Raw genomic sequence first — 22,007 nt, 5'->3', positions numbered from 1 at the left:
GGAAATAAAAAGACCCTAAACAGAACCTTGAGAAATGCCTATACTTAGTGGCTGATATTAGATGATGGTCCTGCAGAGTAAACTGAGTTAAGAAAATAACCAAGACAGAGCAGTGCCTCAGACATCAAGAGAAGAGAAAGTATTAAGGGAAAAGGACTGCATGACAATGTCAAAGGCTATAGTCAAGTAGAAAGCAGACTGAGAAAAGGATGACTTATTTAGAAATTGAGATCCCTGTTGGAGAAAACCATTTAAATCGAGGGGGGTTGACTAGAAAAAAAGATTCTTAGTAGTCAAGAAGTATGTCAGAACTGAAGAATGGGTATAAATATTTCTTTCTAAGAACTAACCAGTAAAAGAGAAAAGGATTATAGGATGGTAGTTTGAAGGAATGACAAGTTTAAGATAAGATTTTTTTAAGAATGGGATAACCTTGTCCATATCTGTAGGTGGAAGGAAAGGAGCCAATAAAGAAAAAGATTGAAAATGAATAAGATTGATTGAGTATTGGTAACTTGTAAAGTAGGAAGAATATTTCATCCAATTTGACAAATATTTACTCCGTGCAAGACATTGGCTAGATGATGGGAACACAAAGATCAAATAAACAAGCAAAAAGCAACCCATCCAGATCCTATATGAGCTTTTTTTCTTATATTAACAGCATATGTGGCAGGATTGACCTTGAAAAGAAGAATTATTTCTTAGTCAGAGTCAGGAATAAAGAAAGAGAATTGTAGATGTTAAAAAGAGTTTTAAGGTAAGGAGCTGGGGGGAATAGGAAACTTGTGATGGATGATCTTTGTTTTACAGCAAAGTAGGAAGCAAGATCTTCTGTGGACTGAAGTTAGGTTAAGGGTTGAAAATGCTTTGTCTAGATGAGGGGATAGTGTGTAGGGCACTAGAGCAGAATTCAAGTACTTACAAAAATGGGATTCAACAGTCAGATTCGACTTATTTTGCTTGACCTTAGAGAACAGAAAAGTAGTAGTAATGAAGAAGTGGCAGAGACATTCACATTCAGTTGAATGTAAAGGGAAACTTCCTAAAACTTAGAAGTGATTCAAAGTAGAATGGACAACTTTGGGATGAATCCTCATCACTGGGTATCTTCATATTGAGCCTTGAACTATTTGCCTGTTGGCTATTTTAGGGAACATTTCTGTTTAGGTTGTAAACTAAATGAGTTCTAAATTCCCTTCAGATTAGGAGATTCCACAATCCTTTATTGAAGTAATAAATATGTTTTCTATGATATATTCCATCCTTGCAAGACTAACATTTTAATAGCTACTTGGAGACCCATTCTCTCTGGTGGCCTTAGACATTCTCAGTCAGCGCCTTAGTACTAAGTCAGGTACTAATTTATGTATGTATTTAGAAGAGAACTCATTATTAATTGTACCTAGATAGCATTTGGCTGATCTTCACTAATGCCTCTGTCATTTATGGTTTCCCAGTCATCCTTAATGCTTCTAGTGGAAATGGATAAAAGTCTATGGAAAGACTTTTTTCATCACATAAGGATCTAGCTTCTAGATACATAAAATTAGGTTATTCTAAGCACAAGAATTATATTGTTCATTGGACTCCTATGTTATAGGTTTGTACAAGCCATTTACAGTTTGTAGGTTGGTTCTGATAAAAAAAAAAGCTTTTATTTTCTATCATTTGAGAACTTCATTTCAAGTCTTTAACTAGAGAATAACTAGAGAACAGGGAAACTACTGTAACAGACTCTGACATACTGTAAAAGACATTTCAGGAACAAATCACAATAAGTAAACTTGATTTCTGACTTGATAGGATTATGAGATTGGTAGAAAAGACAGTGTAGTACATGCTATATATCTTGATTTTTAGTAAAGTGCTTGATAGAGTGCTTTTATGATCTGTAATTTAAAAAGAAATTTTAAGTGACAAGGAGACAATGACTATCCTCCATATTGAAAACTAGGCACAGAATTATAAATAAATGGTAATAAGAATTATTATGCAGTCCCATTTAGTAGAACACAGTAAGATTCAGGGTATGGCCTCATCATGCTAAACATTAGTAGAAGAGTACAGATGTGCTATCCACAAACAATGAAAAACAAAATTTCTTGCTTCCACAAACCTTTTCAAACATATAAAAGATGAATCAATTCCAGAATGGAGTTTAATGTAGGAAGATGAGGGATAAGAAAAGCAACTGACAAAATGAGTCCAAAATGTTCCCAGATGAAATATCAAATTCAAACCAAGTTAGAACTCCAGGAAAACATCAGATCTGTTGCCCTTCTATTCCTGTTTGTGTAACAGTGAACCATGTTTTATTTTCAAAGATGAATATCAAGACAAATGTCAGATAAGCCACTCTCCCCATGAATCATGTTCACTGTCCCCTCATCTACAAAAGTATTAATCTTCCCCCATGTACCTATAACATGTCTAATCCAATCTCTATTGATCCATCTTGCCATATTGCTATAAGCTTTGGGGACTTTTTCATTTTTCCAAAGATTTTGGTTTTTTCCTGTATATTCATCAGTAATATTATTTTTGCCTCTGTACTGGAAATTTCTATTAGGAGAATCATTTTCTGTTATTACAACTATTAAGAAAAAGTTCTTTGGAAGGCTGGATAGTGGGAATCAGAATTTGATGTTGGTTAGCTTTCCTGAGTCACTGAAATCACCACTTTCTTGACAGTTAGATTAAATTCCATTCAATGAATTTAATTCAACAAACATTTATCAAATGCTGCCTGTACTATGCACAAAGATATTCCTTCCCTCAAGGAGGTAATTTTCCATTGAGTAACCTCAGTCATATCAAAACAAAAGCTTCCCAGTCTTTCATATGCAAAAAATCACTTCCTCTTCATATGCCTTAAATATGCTACTTCTTTACTTGAAGTCCTGGCTCTCAGGCTCTCTAAAACCTATTGCTAGGAAGCTACATATTTAACCTGAAAGCCACAGTAAGAGCTAGAATACATAAATCATAGTCATAGGATGTTAGAATTAGGAGGTACCTTGGAAATTAAGATAAAATATCTCTTATCAATCTCCTATGTGCAAAATGTCCTTGCCTTGCTTTACTTTCCCAACCATTTTCACTTTTTTAACTTAAATCAACCCAGTCCAGTTGATGATCCCACTACAATGACTTACATAAACCTTGTGTGTCACAATGACTATTTACCTTTACATCTAGGGTTCCATTATTTGGACTCCTTCAAGATTAGGCTCAAATGCTACTCTAGGATACCTCTTTTCTAGATCTACCATGCTACTTTCTAAAGTCACCTTCTATCTATTCTACATGGGTTTTGGTAAGAAGTAACTTACATGTTCTCTTCTTCTATCAAAATGTAAACTTTTTGAAGGAAGAACTGGTTTCTCCTTTCCTTGTGTTCCTTTTAGCATTATGTCATCTGGCACATGGAAAGTGTGCACATGAAGACAGATTGACAGGCTAATCTTAGTCAAGAATAGCAATTGCCATGCCACTCCCACTGCTCAAAATCCTTGGTGGGCTTTATAATTCTTACCCTGTAAAATATAAACTCTGCTTAGAAGTCAAGGTCTATTATGTATTAATCCCACCTGCATCTCCAGTTTTATCATTCACTATCATACAAAGAACAAACTAAATTCCATCCTAACTACATTATTCAGTATTTCTCAAATGCATCTTGTACAGAATAGGAACTGTATTAATGCTTATTCTCTCTCTTTCTCTTGTATTTTCCTACCTCAGGGACTTTGCTCCTATGATTTTCTCATCTCCAAATGATATTTTTCTCTGCATCCATCCTTTAGAATCCTGTCTTTCAAAATTCATTCCCAGATTTACTTTCTCCATGAAAACTCCACAAATCCTTCCAATTACCATAGAATTGATCTCTCCTTTTATCTTCAAAAATACTTTGTAACTGTTATAGCACTTAATATAGAATTCTGTGATTTGTAGTATTTTTCAGTATGGTATCACCTCCTTCCTAGATTGTTCCTCAAGGACAATAGAATGCTAGATGAAGAGTCTAAAAGACTGGGTGACCTCTAAGATCCTTTCTAGCTTGAAATCTATGGTCCTATATCTTCTCTTCTTTCTTCCATAAGTCCTAGCAAAACACATTGCCTGCAGTTAATAATACAAAAAATATTGAAAAAAATGAATGTTGTACTGCTAAAGAAGGTAATGTGTGGTCCAATGTCATTTCCCAAATTCTTGATTATTGTTTTCACTGATAAGATAACAAAGGCTAGAATCCTTTATAAATTGTGCTATTTATGACAGAACATCATGTTTCAGATGGGTCTGACCTGGCTAGCATATAGCAATATCATCAGCTGCTTATTCCTAGAAACTAGGCCTCCCTTAACGGGGCCTGAGTTCATATTAGCTTTTTTTTTTCCCTCAAAAGCTTCCATATCACACTGGGATTGAGATTTTAGGCCACTGAAACTTCTAGATTTTTTAAAAAATCCTTTCTTCTCTCTTAGTATTAGTCCTAAGGCAGAAGAATGGCAAGAACTAAGCAAATAGGATTAAGCCCAAGGTCACACAGCCAAGAAATGTCTGAAGTCTTCCTAACACCAGGCCAAGTACTCTATGCATTATACTACCTGGCTGCTCTACTTTTTGGAGGCAAACTGATTTAAAATACTATATAGTTACTTTTATGGAACCCAAGTATAAGATGTTCTGTGTATCATTATTGAATTTCATCTTATTAAATTTAGCACAATGTTCTAGCATGTGAGAAATTTTTTTGTATCTTTTTTCTACAATACATTGTCCTAGCTTCCCTGCTTAATTTTTAGTATTCATCTTCTAGACCTGCAAAATTCTAGTGACTACAGGAAATTGTTTGATATCCTCTCCTTCAAACCTTAAAATAGAAAATAATCTTTTCCAAAATATATACTTCTTTTCTATCATCCATTGTGTTAGCTACCCCTCCCATCTTTTGGGATCCATCTTACTTTAAGCCTACAAATGGGCACTGATTATAATTAAATTTGCTTGGTCTCTCTCTCTCTCAAACCTAAAAATGGGAATTGTCTTTTCTTACTTTGTTTACCCCTTGTCTAGCAATTTAGAAAAAGGAGATATTAAAAAGAGAAAATCAGAAGGCAAGAGCAGAACATAAACCCCCAAAGTGTCCTAGATTTGGCATGTTAACAACTACATAGTATGCCTGGCAAATTGTTCCTACCACTTGTTATATATATATATATATATATATATATATATATATACTCAGAGATTAAGGATCATGACACAAGTGTGGTTTTTAGAGTGTCTAGAATGACAGTCAACTTGGTAATGCTAAATAGCAAGTTTACCCAAAATCATGTAAAGTAATGCCATTTAAAAATAAAGCCTTTGGAAGGGAGAAAAAGAGACTTGTTTTAATAAGGCAGTGATATGACATCTTTTTCCAGTTTCATTCTCACTATTCAGACAGTCACAAGCAGTGCTACTCAATTGATTGCTACCTGTCCCAAGCTTTTTATCTGTTATTACTCATGCTTCTCATTTCAATTTCTCCAACACTTCCCATTTTCTCTTAAACTTCATCCCTTGCTAATGACCTCACACTAAAAAATCCCGTCCTTAAAGAAAGAGCAAGAAAAGCATAAACATCATGCCCCTGCTTCTTAAGCCTATTATTTCCATATTAAAGTATGTGCCATGCCCAGACTGCTTGTTTTTAAGAGCCCATGCTATTTTTAGGTCTCCTCTCACAAAGAGGATACCTAAGGGACTTGGAGACTAAATTATTAAGACATGTGGCATATAGTATTGGTTTCTTTGAGGAGAAATAAACCCAAGATGTGGTATAAATATTAGCCCAAATGTTCAATAAAGTAAGGGGTGGGACTCTTCTTTGCTTGAGAAGTAAGGTACAAGGTGATACATATATTTTTTCCAAATTGACCAACAAAATGAGGACTGGGACCTTCCTTGGACCACAGGGAGAGCACTGGCACTGGGACATTCTATTCTTTAATTATTGTAATCTTTCATTTCCTTGTTGAGAAGATCAAATAAGATATTTTAAAGTCCTTAAAAGATGAACAAGTCATTCTTCAAATAATATTTTTGTTGATGTGTATATTGTTCTCTTGGTTCTGCATGTCTTACTCCTCAGAATTTTATGGAAGTCCTTCCATGTTTTTCTAAAATTAACCTGCTCATCATATCTTATGGCAGAGTAGTATTCCATTATAATCATATGTTACAATGTGTTTAGACAGAATGGACTGAAAAATAAAAACAGACCAGGCATCTTTATATACATATGCATATATATACATATACATATATCTTTTGTCAAATGATACCTTCTCTAATGTGAGGAGGGGAAGGAAGAAGGGAAGGAGTTATCTGGTAATTTTAATGTAATAAACACATAAATAAATTTGAAATTAAAATGCTTAAAAGAGTGCATGGCACACAGTAGGTGCTTAATAAATGCTTATTCCCTTCTTTCAGTGACTGAAATGGTATAGAAAGGGATGTGGAATCTTCTTGGGAAAGTCAAGTTTTGGCCACAGAATGTAAAATGGATATTTAGAAGCTTTGGATGACACAAGCTTCAGGGAAGAATCTTTGGAGCCTCAACAAGTAACTGGTAAATGTTCTATATATATACTGTGTCACCATCTAACCCACATTTTAGCCAGATTCAATAATAAAATCACACTTGGCACTCACACAATCATCAAAATTGTGATGGAGGCAAAATTGAGTGTGACTAAATCATAAGCAACAATTTTAGTGTTTAAGACAGGGATTCTTAACCTGAAGACAAAACTTGTTTTGGGCTATGGTCACTGTATTTTAATATAATAAGTTTCATTGGTACTCCTATATATTTCATAGTATTCATTTAAAAACATTATTCGGAGAAAGTTTTACCAGACTATCCAAGACTAAAGACTATGATGTAAGAGAAAGGTGGAAAACTCCTGCTCCACAAAGTGCCACAAACCAGAAAATGGAGCCCAAGGTAAGCAGCATCAAAGGCACCCCAGATTCAACTTTTTAAGATACATATATTCATTCATGTGCAAGTGAGGGAGAACTTTAATCTCGGAACATGAGTTGCTTTCAAAGGAGAGATTCTGGGTGACCATCCTATTGTGAAAGAGAGACCACCATAGATGGAAGTGACAGGATGGGCTCAACAGGAGAAAATTTGGCCTGGGCTGATGGAAACCCTGGTATTTCATCAGGGCAAGGAAGCACAATTTCTTATTTTAACCAATTAGCTTTGTTAATCATATGGTAAATGAATTATTTTCATTTACTGAGAAAAAAAGTAATTGCTATAAGTAGTTCTAGGTTTTTGTCAGTCTAGGCTAAAGCACTGATTATTCTACTCTTAAAGGTCTCTGGTACCACAAGCCTCCTTCTTTGCTCCCTTTCTGCCACCATGGTGTTCTCTCTCTTCCTAATCAAAGTTCCTGGTGTTTTTCCCACTGTGATATAGAAAAAAAGTGACATTGGACTTGAATTCAGAAAAATTCTAGGTCTGGGTATCCTTCAGCTAATTATACTGTGAGACTAATGATATTCAAGCTGTCTTCCTCACAGGATTGGTGAAAACCGAACTTTCTGGGCTATCACGGGGAAACTGAAGTATTGCAAGCAATTATTGAAATCTTCTTTTAGGAAAGAATCAGGTATCAGTCATTTACTCCCTTTTATGGATTTAAGTTGCTGCAAGTTAACTCTCCCAGGAGCATTTACTTTCTAAACTCTAACTTAAATGATGGAAATGAAAGACTTTGTTCTGGGTTAATGGAATTTCCCAGACTCACAGAATCTATGAGTCAGAAGAGACCTTGGAGACCATCTGTCTAGGTTATTCCAAACCTGAACAAGGAGAAACTCCTTTATACCATACCATGCAACTTTTGCTCAAAGACTTCCTTGGATGGGAGTCACCTGTTTTCTAAGACATCCTACCCTACTTTTAGAGAACATCAATTGTTTTCAATTTTAATTATCTTTGAGGTAGTGTGGAGGAATGAGTAGTGAGCCAGACTTGAAGCCAGAAAGACTTAGGTGCAAGTACCACCTCAAATATATACAAATTATTGACCTGGGCAAGAAACCTCTCTTGAGTTCTAAAAGACAGGTATCAAATTCAAGTGGCCTGCAAAATTCCAGCATAGAGCCTGAACCATTTTGAAATGGAATTGGGATATGTTTAAATAATAAATAAAAAGATAATAACATAGATAATACTAGTTCGTGGTTTTCTAAGTCAATATATGGCTGGCAGGTATCACTTTCTATTTGAGTCTGACAACTTTGTTTTGAGCAGCTTTCGTAGATTTTATTTCAGAGATGATGACCTGCTTTATTAGAAGGAATTTCCTCTCCTAGGAGTCACCTGCAAAAATGAAATCTGAGAACCAGTCCCTATGCCTAACTATTAAGAATGTATTCCTTATAATGAAATGAATGTGTCTCTCACACATCTACTTCTACATAGTTCTCTGGGGTAAAATAGGTCTAGTTCCTACTATTTAGCATATCATTTATTTCTTCTATTTTTAAAAGTTAATTTTCATATTTTTCTATATTACATGTCAATATAATTTTAATAATTGTTTTTGGATACTTTGCAGTTTATGTTCTTCCCCTCTTCCATGCCTCCTTCCACTCTAAAGTGTCAGGTAGCATGATGTCAGTTGTACATGGGTTATTATGCAATATATATCTCCATGTCTATCATGTTGTGAAAGAAGCTACACACCACTTGCCCTAGAGAAAAATCCATGAAGGAAAGGAAGTGAAGAAAGGTATGCTTCGAACCGGATTCAGACTCTCTCAGTTCCTTCGTGGTGGTGGATAGACTTTTGTCATGAGTCCTTTGGAGTTGTGCTGGATCCTTGCTCAGTGGATAATAGTTAAGTCATTCACAGTTAACCATCATACATTTTTATTATTACTGTGTACAGTATTTATCTGGTTCTGCTTACTTCACATTGCATCACTTCATATAATTCTTTCTGGAATTTTTGTGTGGGTGCATGTGTGTTTATGATTGTCTTGTTTGTCATTTCTTATGTCATAGTAACATTCCCTTAGAATCATATACTACAACATGTTCAGTCATTCCCCAATTTATGATTATCCCTTCAGTATCTAATTTCTTCATACATCAAAAAGACTTGCTGTAAATTATTTTGAATGAGAAGGCCCTTTCCCTGTATCTTTTATCTCTTTGGACAACAGAACTAGTAGCAGTATTCCTGGGTATGAACAGTTTGATGGACTTTTGGACATGTTTCCAAACTTCTCGGCAGAATGGTTGTATCAGTTCACTGTTCCGATCAACAATGTATTAGTGTTCCAATTTCTCTACATCCCCTTCAACATATTTGATTTTCCTTTTTCCTTTTTTGTCATATTATCCAGCCTCATAGATGTGAGGTGGTACCTCAGAGGTATTTAAATTTATATTTCTCTAATTCAGTGATTTGAAGTATTGTATATGAGTAAAGATAGCTTTAATTTCTCCACCTAAGATTGGCCACTTCAGGCCTGTAATGACTTGCCAATTGGGGAATGCTTTGTATTTCTATGAATTTGACTCAATTTTCTATAGAGTTGAAAAATGAGGCTATTGTCAGAGGCATTTGCTTTATAGAGTTCCCCCAGTTTGTTCTGTGTCTTCTAATCTCATTTAAAATAGTATTGTGTGCACAAAAACTGTTTTTAATTATAATGTAGGCTATCTATATTATCTAACATCTCCTTTTAAATAGTTGAAGAAAGCTATAAATTCTCATCTCCTTTCTCTCTACTCCCTTCCAAATTCCCTTTTCCAAGCTAAAGTCTTTGAGTTCCTTTGAGTAGATATGAAGGCCCTTTGCATTCTTTGTCCTCTTCTCCATTTATTCTCACCATTTTATCAGTGTTCTTTCTAAAATATTGTAAGTCTCAAATTCCAACCATCTATCAGGTAGTGACAGTGGTATGTATTTTTTTAAGATGGTTATGGAAATTTTTCTCAGTATCCTAAAAATTACACCACTTAGCTCTGCATTTCTAAGGAACCTGGAAAAGGCTGGATCTAATCACAGAATGTAAAAATTAAGGGATTGAATAGGTTTAAATGGTGTGAGGTCCAGAACCAAGGTAATTCCATCAAAGAAGTTAGAATATTAGAGCTGAAAAGCAGCACAGAGATTATTTTCTACTTTTCTCCTCCAAGATTTTCATGGAGTAATTGAAATAGCATTTTAAAAAACCTATTTTAACTACTTTCTTACTTTTCTGCATAAAATATGTAAAAATTCCCACTAAAGTTTCTGCAATTTTAAGATTAGCAGAACACTTTCCAGATTTTGATTGTTGTATTTCATTCCTGAATTGAGTTCTTTGGGATATAGAGTTCCTTTTATTTATTTGCATCCAGCAATGATGAAGAATGCAATTGTCACATGTTTTTGGTAGGTTCTAACAAAAAAGCACATACCTATCTTCTAGTAATGCATCATTTATGACAGAGGAAGAAATATCACATAGTGTTGGGGTTTGCTTTTGTTTTACACACAATTATAAGATTTCCCCATTGAAAAGAATCTTAGAAATCATATATTCCAGGGAAGGTGAGGTGGTTTGGTGGATTGAGAGTCTGGTCTAGAAAGGGGAGGTCCTCAAACATGTCCTAGCTGTGTAACCCTGTACAAGTCTCTTAATCCCCATTGCCTAGTTTTTACTGCTTTTCTACTTCTGCTCTGGAACCAATTCACATAATTGATTTTAATATGGAAAATAAGAGTTTAAAAATAAATCATGTAGTCCAACTCATAGCAGGATACAAATTCTTTCTGGAGAATCATTAATAAATGATTAGCTTACTTCCTCTTGATCTCCATTATTTTACTGGATCCTCAAAACAATCTAGTGTAATAGGGAGTAGAGGAATTATAATAATTATTTTACAGATGAGGAAACTAATCCTCAAAATGTTTAAGTGACTTCAGTTACTTAAAGTCATACAACTGTCAAGAAGAAGAAATGGGACCTAAAACCCAGATCTCCTGACTCCATGTGCAGTATTTGTTCTACCGAAAGACCCTGCTTTGTAACACGATAATGCTAATCATAATTTAATTGCTGGATTAGTCAAGACTGAGGTAGATATATAGCCAGATACAGAAAATTACAGTTTGAAGAGACTATAGAGGCCTATTTTAATCTGTATCCAAACAAGAATTTCTTCTAAAACATCTTTGAGGGGTGTGGGGTTAAGATGGCAGCATAATAGCAGGAACCTTATGAATTGCCTTCTGACAAATCATTATAAAACATTTCAAAAGGACAGAAATCAAAATCTGACAAGTAAAGGGGCTCTTCCACTGGACAGAGAATAAAAGGTAGGCAGTGAGTGGAGATTTTCATACTATGAGGGGGCAAAATTGCACTAATCAAAGTGCAAGCTGTTCACCCCTTCCCCATACCACTTTCTGTGCCAGAGTTAGAGCAAGGACTGAGACAATCTATAAATTCCAGGGATTTGGTGAAAGCACCAAAGACTTCCCCTGAGGCAGTGCAAGGCTTTGGCAGTAAGACTCAAGCCTGAAGAGCATGGAGCTTGGATAGCAGAGCACAAAGATTGGACAGAAACACAGTTAGTCAGTAGGGCCTAGAAAGATAGCCTCAGGTCAAAACACACAATGAAGCTAGAAATCCAAGCTGCAGAAGCTGAGGAAGATAGCCTCAGGCCAAAACACTTTAAAGGCTGCCCTACCCAAAGAACATCCCAGATCTACATGCCCTCACTGAGGCTTCTTTTAGGGAAGGGAAGATACTGCCAAGGCAAAACCCTGAAAGACCAAAGCTAAGAAAGCAATGACTACCATCATACAGGAACCCCAATCCACTAGTAGCAAAAGGAATAAGCAACAACAAAAAAGGGGCCCTTGACACTGAATAATTTCTATGGATAAAAAGAGCAAAATATAGAAGCAATAGCAGAGAATGAAAAACAAGCAAACACAACCAAACTTTACCAAAAAAATGGAAATTGGTCACAAACTCTTGAGGAACTCAAAAAGGAGTTCAAGAACCAAGTGAGAAAGATAGAAGGAAAATAGGAAGAAAAGTGGGGAAAATAAAGGTAATACAAAAAGAAAATAACAGATTAAAAGGCAAAATTGCTCATAGGGAAAAAGAGGAACAGAAATTAAATGAATTAATAAGCAAATTGGAGACCAGAATTGACCTCCTGGAAATCATGAAAAGTAGGATATATCAAACTGTAAAGGAAAATCAAAAGATTATAGCTGAAAATCACTCTTTAAAAAAAATAGAATTGGGCAACTAGAAACTAATGATCTCATAAGACAGCAAGAATTTAGAAAGCAACATCAAAAGAATAAAAAAATAGAAGGAAACATGAACTGTCTCATTGAAAAGACAACTGACATGGAAAACAGATCGAGGAGAGACAATTTGAGAATTATTGGTCTACCTGAAACCTGTAACAAAATAAAAGCCTTGAGATCATATTATAAAAAATTATCCAAGAAAAAAATGTCCTGATATTCTTGAACAAGAGAGCAAAATAGGAATTGAAAGAATCCATAGATCACCTCCCAACATCAAATCCCCCCAAAATAACCCCCAGGAATGTTATGGCCAAATTCAAGAACTTTCAGGTCAAGGGGGAAATCCTGGAAACAGCCAGAAAGAAACAATTCAAATATCAAGGAGTCCCAATCAGGATTATACAGTGTAATATTGAAATTAGGTTTGACTAAATATGAGAATCAAAAAATAATATTGTGGTCATCATTTATAAAATATTAGCCCTGAAGTCAAAAATGACTGTTAGCAGCTTTTATTTGCAATAAAATATAGAGAGTGAAAGTGGGAAATATAAGGAGATAAAGCCTGGTCTAGACTACCAGTCCTAAGTGCTACTCCAATAAAGTCCAGGTCAGCCCCATGCAGGGGCTTCTCCAAGTTCTGATCTCCATGTGGATTTCCAGGTAGTCCTCATCCGGAAGTCCTGGTGGTGTCTTCAGCCAGAGTTCCATCAATACAGAAGGACTCCAAGGAAACACATGTTGCTTCAACTCTATTCACCCACTTGAAATCCAAGTGAAGAGTCTCTTTAATGAACCAGTATCTCAAAAACCAAGGAAGCAAAAAGAGTCCTTTTCCAATTCTGCTTACTGATGCAGAGTGAATCCCAGAATTCTCAGGCTAGCTTTTTAAAAGTAGTTTCCTTGACATCACTTCCTGTTGCTACCCCACTTCACAGGAACTAATTAAAGCCTCCCCATTTGCCTATTACTGCCCAGGGGGGAAGTACTCGTGGCTTTTGGAGATGTGAGTTAGTAAGTGACTTGTGAACTCTCTTACTTAATGGTTAACTAGGTGTTAAAGAGGGATACTTTAAGTTCTTGATTTGATTAACTAAAAATAGACAAAGGGAGAGTTAATTCTATCTTCACAACACATTTCTATCTTCACAACAGTGGAAACAAGCAGTTTCCACACTAAAGGACTACAAGACTTGAACTTTGATATTCAGGAAGGCAAGAGAATTGGATCTACAACCAAGAATCACCTGCTCATCAAAACTGACTATATATTTTCAGGGGAAAGTATGGGCATTTAATAAAATAGATTTCCAAGCATTCCTAAAGAAAAGACCAGAACTAAATGGAAAACTTGATGTCCAAATACAAAATTCAAGAAGAGCATAAAAAGATAAGCAATAAAGAGGGGGAAAAATTTAAGGTCTTTAATAAGGTCAAATTGATTATATTCCTATATGGAAAAATTGTCTGAAACTCTTAAAAATGTTTTCGTTGTCATAGTAGTTAGAAGAAATATTCATAGGCAGAGGTTGTGGTATTAAGATGTTTAAGGTGATATATAAAATACATGAGTCAGAGGACAAAAAAGAGGATGATACTAAAAGAAACTCAAATGAAGAAGTAAAATAGAATGAATCATACTATATGAAGAGGTACATGGAGGTTGGGGGAAGACTATTATTATAAGAAGGAGAAAAGGAGAGTGGTAATAGGAATGTATTTTAATATAAATCCAAGATTTTGAAATTTTTGTTTGAGAAAGATCTTCAAGGAAGAAGTATGCTAACTCCTAAATCCAGAGAAGGAACTATTGCAGAAAGATGCCAGAAAACCTACACTACATCAAGAAGATCAAGTATGAACTTTGGGTGTGGTTGATTGAATTGAAGTTTGATTGAACATTTATTTGAATGTATACTCCTATGCCAAAAGGGGACTACTGCCTAATTGGTTTTTGTCAATGCACTCAGCAAACCTTGGTTTTGCTGTCTGTCTTTCTTCTATTTCCCTCTTTATCTAACTATTGTAATTTCCCCTTAGAAACTGAATATTGTATACACCTGTAGTTAGAAGTGTTTTAGGACTACAAGATGATTATGTTAAATGACCAGTAGGGCGACTAGTCTCCCAATGATCATCAGGGGGGGAATGTGAAGATTGGATTTAGCTATCTCCTGATTGTAACAATGAAGATACTTAATCTAACAGAATCAGGGACATCTTGGGAACTTTACAATACTCCACCCTACTTTGTCTAACAAAAGCAGGAATGTCTGTAACCATACTTAAGGATTAAGTATTTAGGAGGATGGCCTTTGATAGAGAAGAATTACAAATCAGAAACAGCTGACAGACCCCTGGGCTGTCCTAAGTCAAGCTTAAGCTACTATTGTTAAAGATGAAATGCAGGAAAGAGATGTAAAGTCGTTTACATATTTTGTGTCACTTCCTCTCATCGCTCTCTTTCCAGGGAGAGGTGGCTCTGGCTGGTGACTTCCTGGGAGCAGGCTGAGTTCAGTTTGATCCTGGAACTCGAGTCTGGAGGAGCTCCCTCAGACAGCTTCATTGAGAAGGTCACGTTGTGAGTGATAAGACTGACTCCCTTTCCCTTGGCTCTCAGGAGAGGCCCCCTTGGCCAAGACCTTGAACTCCTCCTGCCTGGTTCAGCCTGAGCCACAGCAGTTTAAATTAACTCTCTCTCTCTCTCTCTCTCTCTCTCTCTCTCTCTCTCTCTCTCTCTCTCTCTCTCTCTCTCTCTCTCTCTCTCTCTTTCTTAATTTCTTTCCTCTATATTAATTAAAATCACCATAAACTTCCAGCTGACTTGGGTATTTTATTATGGGATTTCCTTGGAGACCAAATTAATTTAGATTTTTAAGTCACAACACTAAAATTATCCTTTACAGGAAATACTTAAACCTTACTCTCAGTGAAATCAATTCTGAAAGAGAAGAATAGGCAGATCTATCTGGATATAGAATTCTATCTTATCCTACAGAGAATTTGAAAGGAAATAAGAAAGAAGGAGTATGGGGTGGAGAGTACTAAAAGGGAGGGAAAGATTGGGGGAGGTGATTAATAGATCTTAAAGAGAAATAGGAGGATCATAAGAAGGAAGCAAGTGAGAAGGAAAGCAAAATAAGGGTGGGGAATAGGGGGACTGATTAAAAGGAAAACACTGGTATAGAAGGAACTAGTGAAAGAAGAAAAGGCAGGACTAAAAGATGGAATGAAAATTATGAGAAATACACAGATGGTAATCTTATTCTGAATGTGAATGGGATGAACTCACCTATAAAATGGAAGCAGAGTGGAATAAAAACCAAAATGCTACCATATGTTGTCTATAAGAAACACACATGACATAGATAGAAATATACAGGGTAAAGGTACTGGACTGGAGAAGAATTTATTGAGTATCAAATGAGAAAAAGAAAATGAGTTGCAATCATGATATATGACAAAGCCAAAGTAAAAATAGGTCTGATTAAAAGAGATAAGGAATGTAATTACATTCTGATAAAAGGCAGTATAGACAATGAGGAAATATCAGTACTCGGAATGTATGCACCAAATGTTATAGCATCCAAATTTTCAAAGGAGAAACTAATGGAGCTTAAGGAGGAAATAGATAGTAAAACTATTCTAGTGGGAGATCTCAACCTTCCTCTATCAGATCTAGATATATCAAACCAAAAATAAATGAGAAAAAAAGTAAAATGTGAATGAAACCTTAGAAAAATTAGAGTTAATAGATATATGGAGAAAAGTAAATAGGGATAAAAACAAATATACCTTGTTTTCTTGAGCACATGGTACATTCCCAAAGATTGATCATGAACTAGGGCATAAAACATTGCAAACAATTTCAGAAAAAAATAATAAATGCAAGTTTTTCAGATCATAATGAAATTAAAATTATAACTAGTAAGGATACATGGAGAGACAAATTAAAATTAATTGGAAATTAAATAATCTGATTCTCAAAACCTGGTGAGTTAAAGAACAAATAATAGAAACAATTACTGATTTTATTGAAGAAAATGACAGTGAAGAAACAACATATCACAATTTTGGGGATAGAGAAAATGAAGTACTCAGTGGAAAATTTGTATCCCTGAGTGCCAATGTTAACTAAAAAAGAGAAAGAAGAGATTAATGAATTGGGCATGCAACTAAAAAGTTGAAAAAAGAATAAATTTTGAACCCTCAGATAAAGACCAAATTGGAAATCATAAAAATCAAAGGAAAAATTAATAAAATTGGAAGTAAAAGAACTATTGAAGTAATAAATAAAATTAGGAACTGGTATTTTGAAAAAAATTAACAAATGAAATAAAGTATTGGTTAATCTATTTGAGAAAAGGAAAGAAGAGAACTAAATTAACAGTATCATGAATGAAAAGGATGGCCTCATCTCTAATGAAGAGGAAATTAAGGCAAATATTAAGAACTATTTTGCCCAATTATATGACAATAATTATGTCAATCTAGGTGAAATGGATGAATATTTACAAAAATTGCCTAGATTAACAAAAGAGGAAATAGAATACTTAAATAATCCCATATCAGAAAAAGAAATTGAACAAACCATCAAAGAACTCCCTAAGAAAAAAATCAATTAATCCCAGTATTCTACAAACTATTTGACAAAATAGGCAAAGGAGTCTTACAAAATTCTTTTTATGATATAAATATGGCAATTATTCCCAAGCCAGAAAGACAAAAAACAGAGAAGGAAAACTATAGGTCAATACCCCTAATGAACAAAGATGCAAAAAATATTAAATAAAATACTAGCTAAAAGACTACAGCAAGATATCACAAGGATTAGTCACTATAATCAAGTGGGATTTATGCCAAGAATGAAAGGATGGTTTAATATTAGGAAAACCATCTATATAAATGACCATGTCAACAACCAAACTAATACGTCACATGTTTATCTCAATAGATGCAGAAAAAGCCTTTGACAAAATATAACACCCATTGAAAATACTAGAAAATATAAGAATAAAAGACCTTTCCTCTATATAATAAACAGTATTTATTTAAAACCATCAGCAAGTACTATCTGCACTGGGGATAAGTAGGATGACTTCTCAATAAGATAAAGTATAAAGCAGGGAAATCCATTATTACCACTTCTATTTAATACTGCACTTGAAATGCTAGCCATTGCAACTAAAGAAAAAGAAATTGAAGGGATCAAAGTAGGCAATGAGGAAACTAAACTATCATTCTTTGCAGATGATGTGATGGTACACCCAGTGTCGAGGAGACATGCATACAAAGGACATCATCTGTCAATCAAAAGGAACCTTCAATTTCAAATGTTACCGGGAAAAACAGTTGGAGCTAAGCCAACGGCTTAGAGGCTTTTGGCCTTTGGTTTCTGACAGAGTGGTGGAGAAGAAGCTGAGGTTTTGGCTGGTGTGGCTGATGGTGGTGAAGAAGCTAATTCATTTCTCTGATACTTACCTGGCTGATTAGCAGAAGAAATAAGACAGACAGTTGTCCTCATATCTCTCTGACTGTCTCTGCTAATGACTAATTGCCCTTTCCCCATTATCTTCCAAACCAAGGCTCCTTGTAGAGAATAAGGAAACCTATCCCTCTTACCTTGTCCTCCATCCTGTCCTGTCTTCCCCAATAAACCCTTACTTGAGTTAAAGAAGAGAAATGAGTATTTCTCTAAAGCATCATGGTTCACACTGAGTCAAACTGAAGAAAAGGGGGAGGGGAAGCTGAAAGGCTTCTGAAGAGGGGAGAAAAGGGAGATTGAAAGGGGGGAGGAAGGGAGACATAAAGGAAGAAGGGTAGACAACCTTGATCCATTAGTTATCCAGAATCAATCAATATATACCCTCAGAAATTACTATCTATAATAGATAGTAAGCAATTAGGAAACTAAACTATCATTCTTTGCAGATGATGTGTGATGGTATACCTAGAGTATACAAGAAAATAAACTAAAAAACTAGTAGAAATAATCACTTTAGCAAAGTTGAAGGGTATAAAATACACCCACATAAATCACCGGCATTCCTATATGTTTCTAAGAAAACCCAGCAGCAAAACTTAGAAACAGAAGGTCTATTTAAAATTACTCCAGACAATATAAAATACCTGGGAATCTACTTGCCAAGAGAAATTCAGGAAGTATATGAACATAAATAAAAAACAATCTTCATGTCATGCAAATAAAACTAGATCTAAACAATTGGAAAATATCCATTGCTCATAGGTAGGATGAGCTAATATAACAATAATGACAATACTGCCTAAATTAATTTACTCATTCAGTGCTATACCTATCAAACTACCAACACACTTTTTTTTATTGAATTAGAAAAAAATTATGAAGTTCATCTGGAAGAAGAAAAGATCAAGAATATCAAGGGAACTAATGAAAAAAATGTGAAGGATGGAGATCTAACACTACCAGATCTCAAACTATATTATAAAAATGTGATAATCAAAACTATATGGTATTGGCTTAGAGAAAAAAGGGTGGATCAATGAATTAGACTTGGGGTAAATGACAGTAGCAAGATAGTGTTCAATATGCCCAAAGATCCCAGCTTTTGGGACAAGAACCCACTATTTGACAAAAACAACTGGGAGAATTGGAAAACAGTATGGGAGAAATTGGGCATAGATCAATATCTTACACTATATCAAGATTAACTCAGAGTGGTAAATTACTTAAATATAAAAAGAGAAATTATAAATAGATTAGGCGAATACAGAATAGTATAACTGTCAGATCTATGGGAAAGTAATCTATTTAAGACCAAACAGGAAATAGAGAACACTACAAAATGTAAAATTATTAATTTTAATTATAGTAAATAAAAAAGTTTATATACAAACAAAACCAATGCAGCTAAAATTAAAAGGGAAACAACAAATTGGTGAAAAAAAATTTATAACAAAGACCTCTGACAAAGGTCTCATTCTCAAATTTATAAGGAACTAAGTCAATTGAACAAAAAAATAAACCCATTCCCCAATTGACAAATGGTCAAGGAACATGAATAGGCAGTTTTCAGAAAAAGAAATCAAAGCTATCAATAAGTACGTGAAAAGTGTTCTAAATGTCTCATCATTAGAGAAATGCAAATCAAAACAATGCTGAGGTACCATATCACACCTAATAGATTGGTCAATATGATAATAAAGTAAAATAATACATTTTGAAGGGTTTATGGAAAAATCAGGACACTGGATGCATTGCTGGTGGAGTTGTGAATTAATTCAGTCATTCTGGAAGACAATATGAAATTATGCCAAAAGGGGTTTAAAAAAAAGAATGCATACCCTTTACTGCAGCAACACCACTAAGTTTGTACCCTAAAGAGATAATTAGGAAAAATTATACAAAAATATTCATAGTCACACTCTTTGTGCTGGCAAAAAAAAAATGTAGAAAATTAAGGTTGTTCTTCACCTGGGGAATGACTGAAAAAATTGTGGCATCTGATAATAATGAAATACTATTGTTTTGTAATGACTGATGATCTGGAGGATTTCTATATGAACTAAAAGAACCTCAATGAACTGAGGCAGAGTGAAATGAGCAGAACCAGGAGAACATTGTATACAGAAAGTAAAACATCATGGAGCAACCCAATGTAATGGACTTTGCTACTAGTAGCAAGGCAACAAGCTAGGAGACTCCTGAAAGATTTATGTGAAAGAATGTATCCACATTGAAAGAACTATGGGAGCAGAAATGCAAAAGCAAAACATATGATATCAGTTATCACATGTACATGTGGGTATGTGATTTGGAGTTTAGGCTTGAAAAAATTGCTCTATAGTAAAAATGAATAATATGAAAATAGGTATCAGGTGACAACATTTGTAAAAACCAGTGGAATTGCTTATTGGTTCTGGGAGGATAGAGGAAAGAGGGGAGGGAAAGAAAATGAATCATGGAAACACGAAAAAATATTTTAAAAAATTTTTAAAAAGAACATTTATAAAAAAGAAAAAAATAAAACATCTTTGATGAGAAGCTGCTAGTAGACTTCCATTGAAAAGAAATCTGCTTCTATTAAAGAATGAACACATTCCTGTTTTGAATAACTTTCATTCTTACATGGAGATTCAAACTTCCTTTGTTCTTAGTTACATACTCTTCAGCCAAAAAAAGAAAGAAAGAAAGAAATGCAGTCCTTCTACACAGGATGAGAGGACCATAAATTTAGATGCCTCTTCAACCTTCTTTCCTCTCTTCTCTTCTCCTCCTCCCCTCCCCTCCCCTCTCCTCTCCTTTCCCCTCCTCTCCTCTCCTCTCCCCTCCTCTCCTCTCCTCTCCCCTCCTCTCCTCTCCTCTCCTCTCCCCTCCCCTCCTCTCCCCTCCCCTCCTCTCCTCTCCCCTCCTCTCCCCTCCCCTCTCCTTCCACCCTCCCCTCCCCTCCTCTCCCCTCCTCTCCCCTCCCCTCCCCCCTCCTCTCCTCTCCTCTCCTCTCCTCTCCTCTCCTCTCCTCTCCTCTCCTCTCCTCTCCTCTCCTCTCCTCTCCTCTCCTCTCCTCTCCTCTTCTCTCCTCTCCTCTCCCCCCCCTTTCCTGTCTTCTCTCTGTTTCCATCCCTTTTCTCTATGATAAACATCCTAACTTGTTTTAATCAATACTTGTATGGCATCAGTTTCTCATCATTTTATTTCTCTTCCTCTGGACACAGTCCAACTGGCCAAAGTGCTTATTAAAATGTATTTTCCAGAAATGAACATAATACTCCAGAGGAGAGTAGAAAAAAAGTTCACCTCTCACTTCCTGACACTATAATTTTACATACAGCCTGAAATTTTATTAGCTTTTTGTAGCTATTATATCACACTGTTGACTCATCTTGAGGCACTAAAATCCAAAAATTCTATTTTTTTTTTTAATTTAAAACCCTTACCTTCCGTCTTGGAGTCAATACTGTGTATTGGCTCCAAGGCAGAAGAGTGGTAAGGGCTAGGCAATGGGGGTCAAGTGACTTGCACAGGGTCACACAGCTGGGAAGTGTCTGAGGTCATATTTGAACTTAGGACCTCCCATCTCTAGGCCTGGCTCTCAATCCACTGAGCCACCCAGCTGCCCCCCAAAAATTCTATTTTTATACATATTGTTGTCTGGCCATGTCTCTTTGTCATGTACTTACGAATTTGATTTTAAAACCTAAATACATAATTTTATATTTTGTTAAATTTTATCACATTAATTCCATCCATTACTCTAGTTTTTAATATTTTCTTGGATATAAATTGTCATTCAACATATTAGCTATTTCTGCTAGCCTCATGTCATTTGTAAGTATGACTTTTAAAAAATACTATCTATTTCTCCAAGTCATGCGAAAATTACACAAAACCAAGGACACGTCTCTTTGGATGCCCCAGGAGGGATCTCTTGCACTGTCTGTTGCTCTTTTTGTTTCCTACAATGTATTCCCCTCTCAGGCCTACCTCAGAGAATCCTTTATTACTTCAAGACATAGCTCAAGCATCGCACAATACAGTTCATGATCTGCCAACTGTGCATGTTCTCTTCCTAAAACCAACTTAATAGAGAATGACTTTGTCAGTATCTTTAATTTTATTTTGTATACATCGTAAATGTATGTGTGTTGTCTCCATGGTTCTAATGTAACCTTGTGAAT

Source organism: Monodelphis domestica, chromosome 5, assembly GCF_027887165.1.
Source record: "Monodelphis domestica isolate mMonDom1 chromosome 5, mMonDom1.pri, whole genome shotgun sequence".
Lineage (NCBI taxonomy): Eukaryota > Metazoa > Chordata > Mammalia > Didelphimorphia > Didelphidae > Monodelphis > Monodelphis domestica.
The sequence above is the reverse complement of the archived record's forward strand: the minus strand, read 5'-3'. Positions refer to the sequence as shown.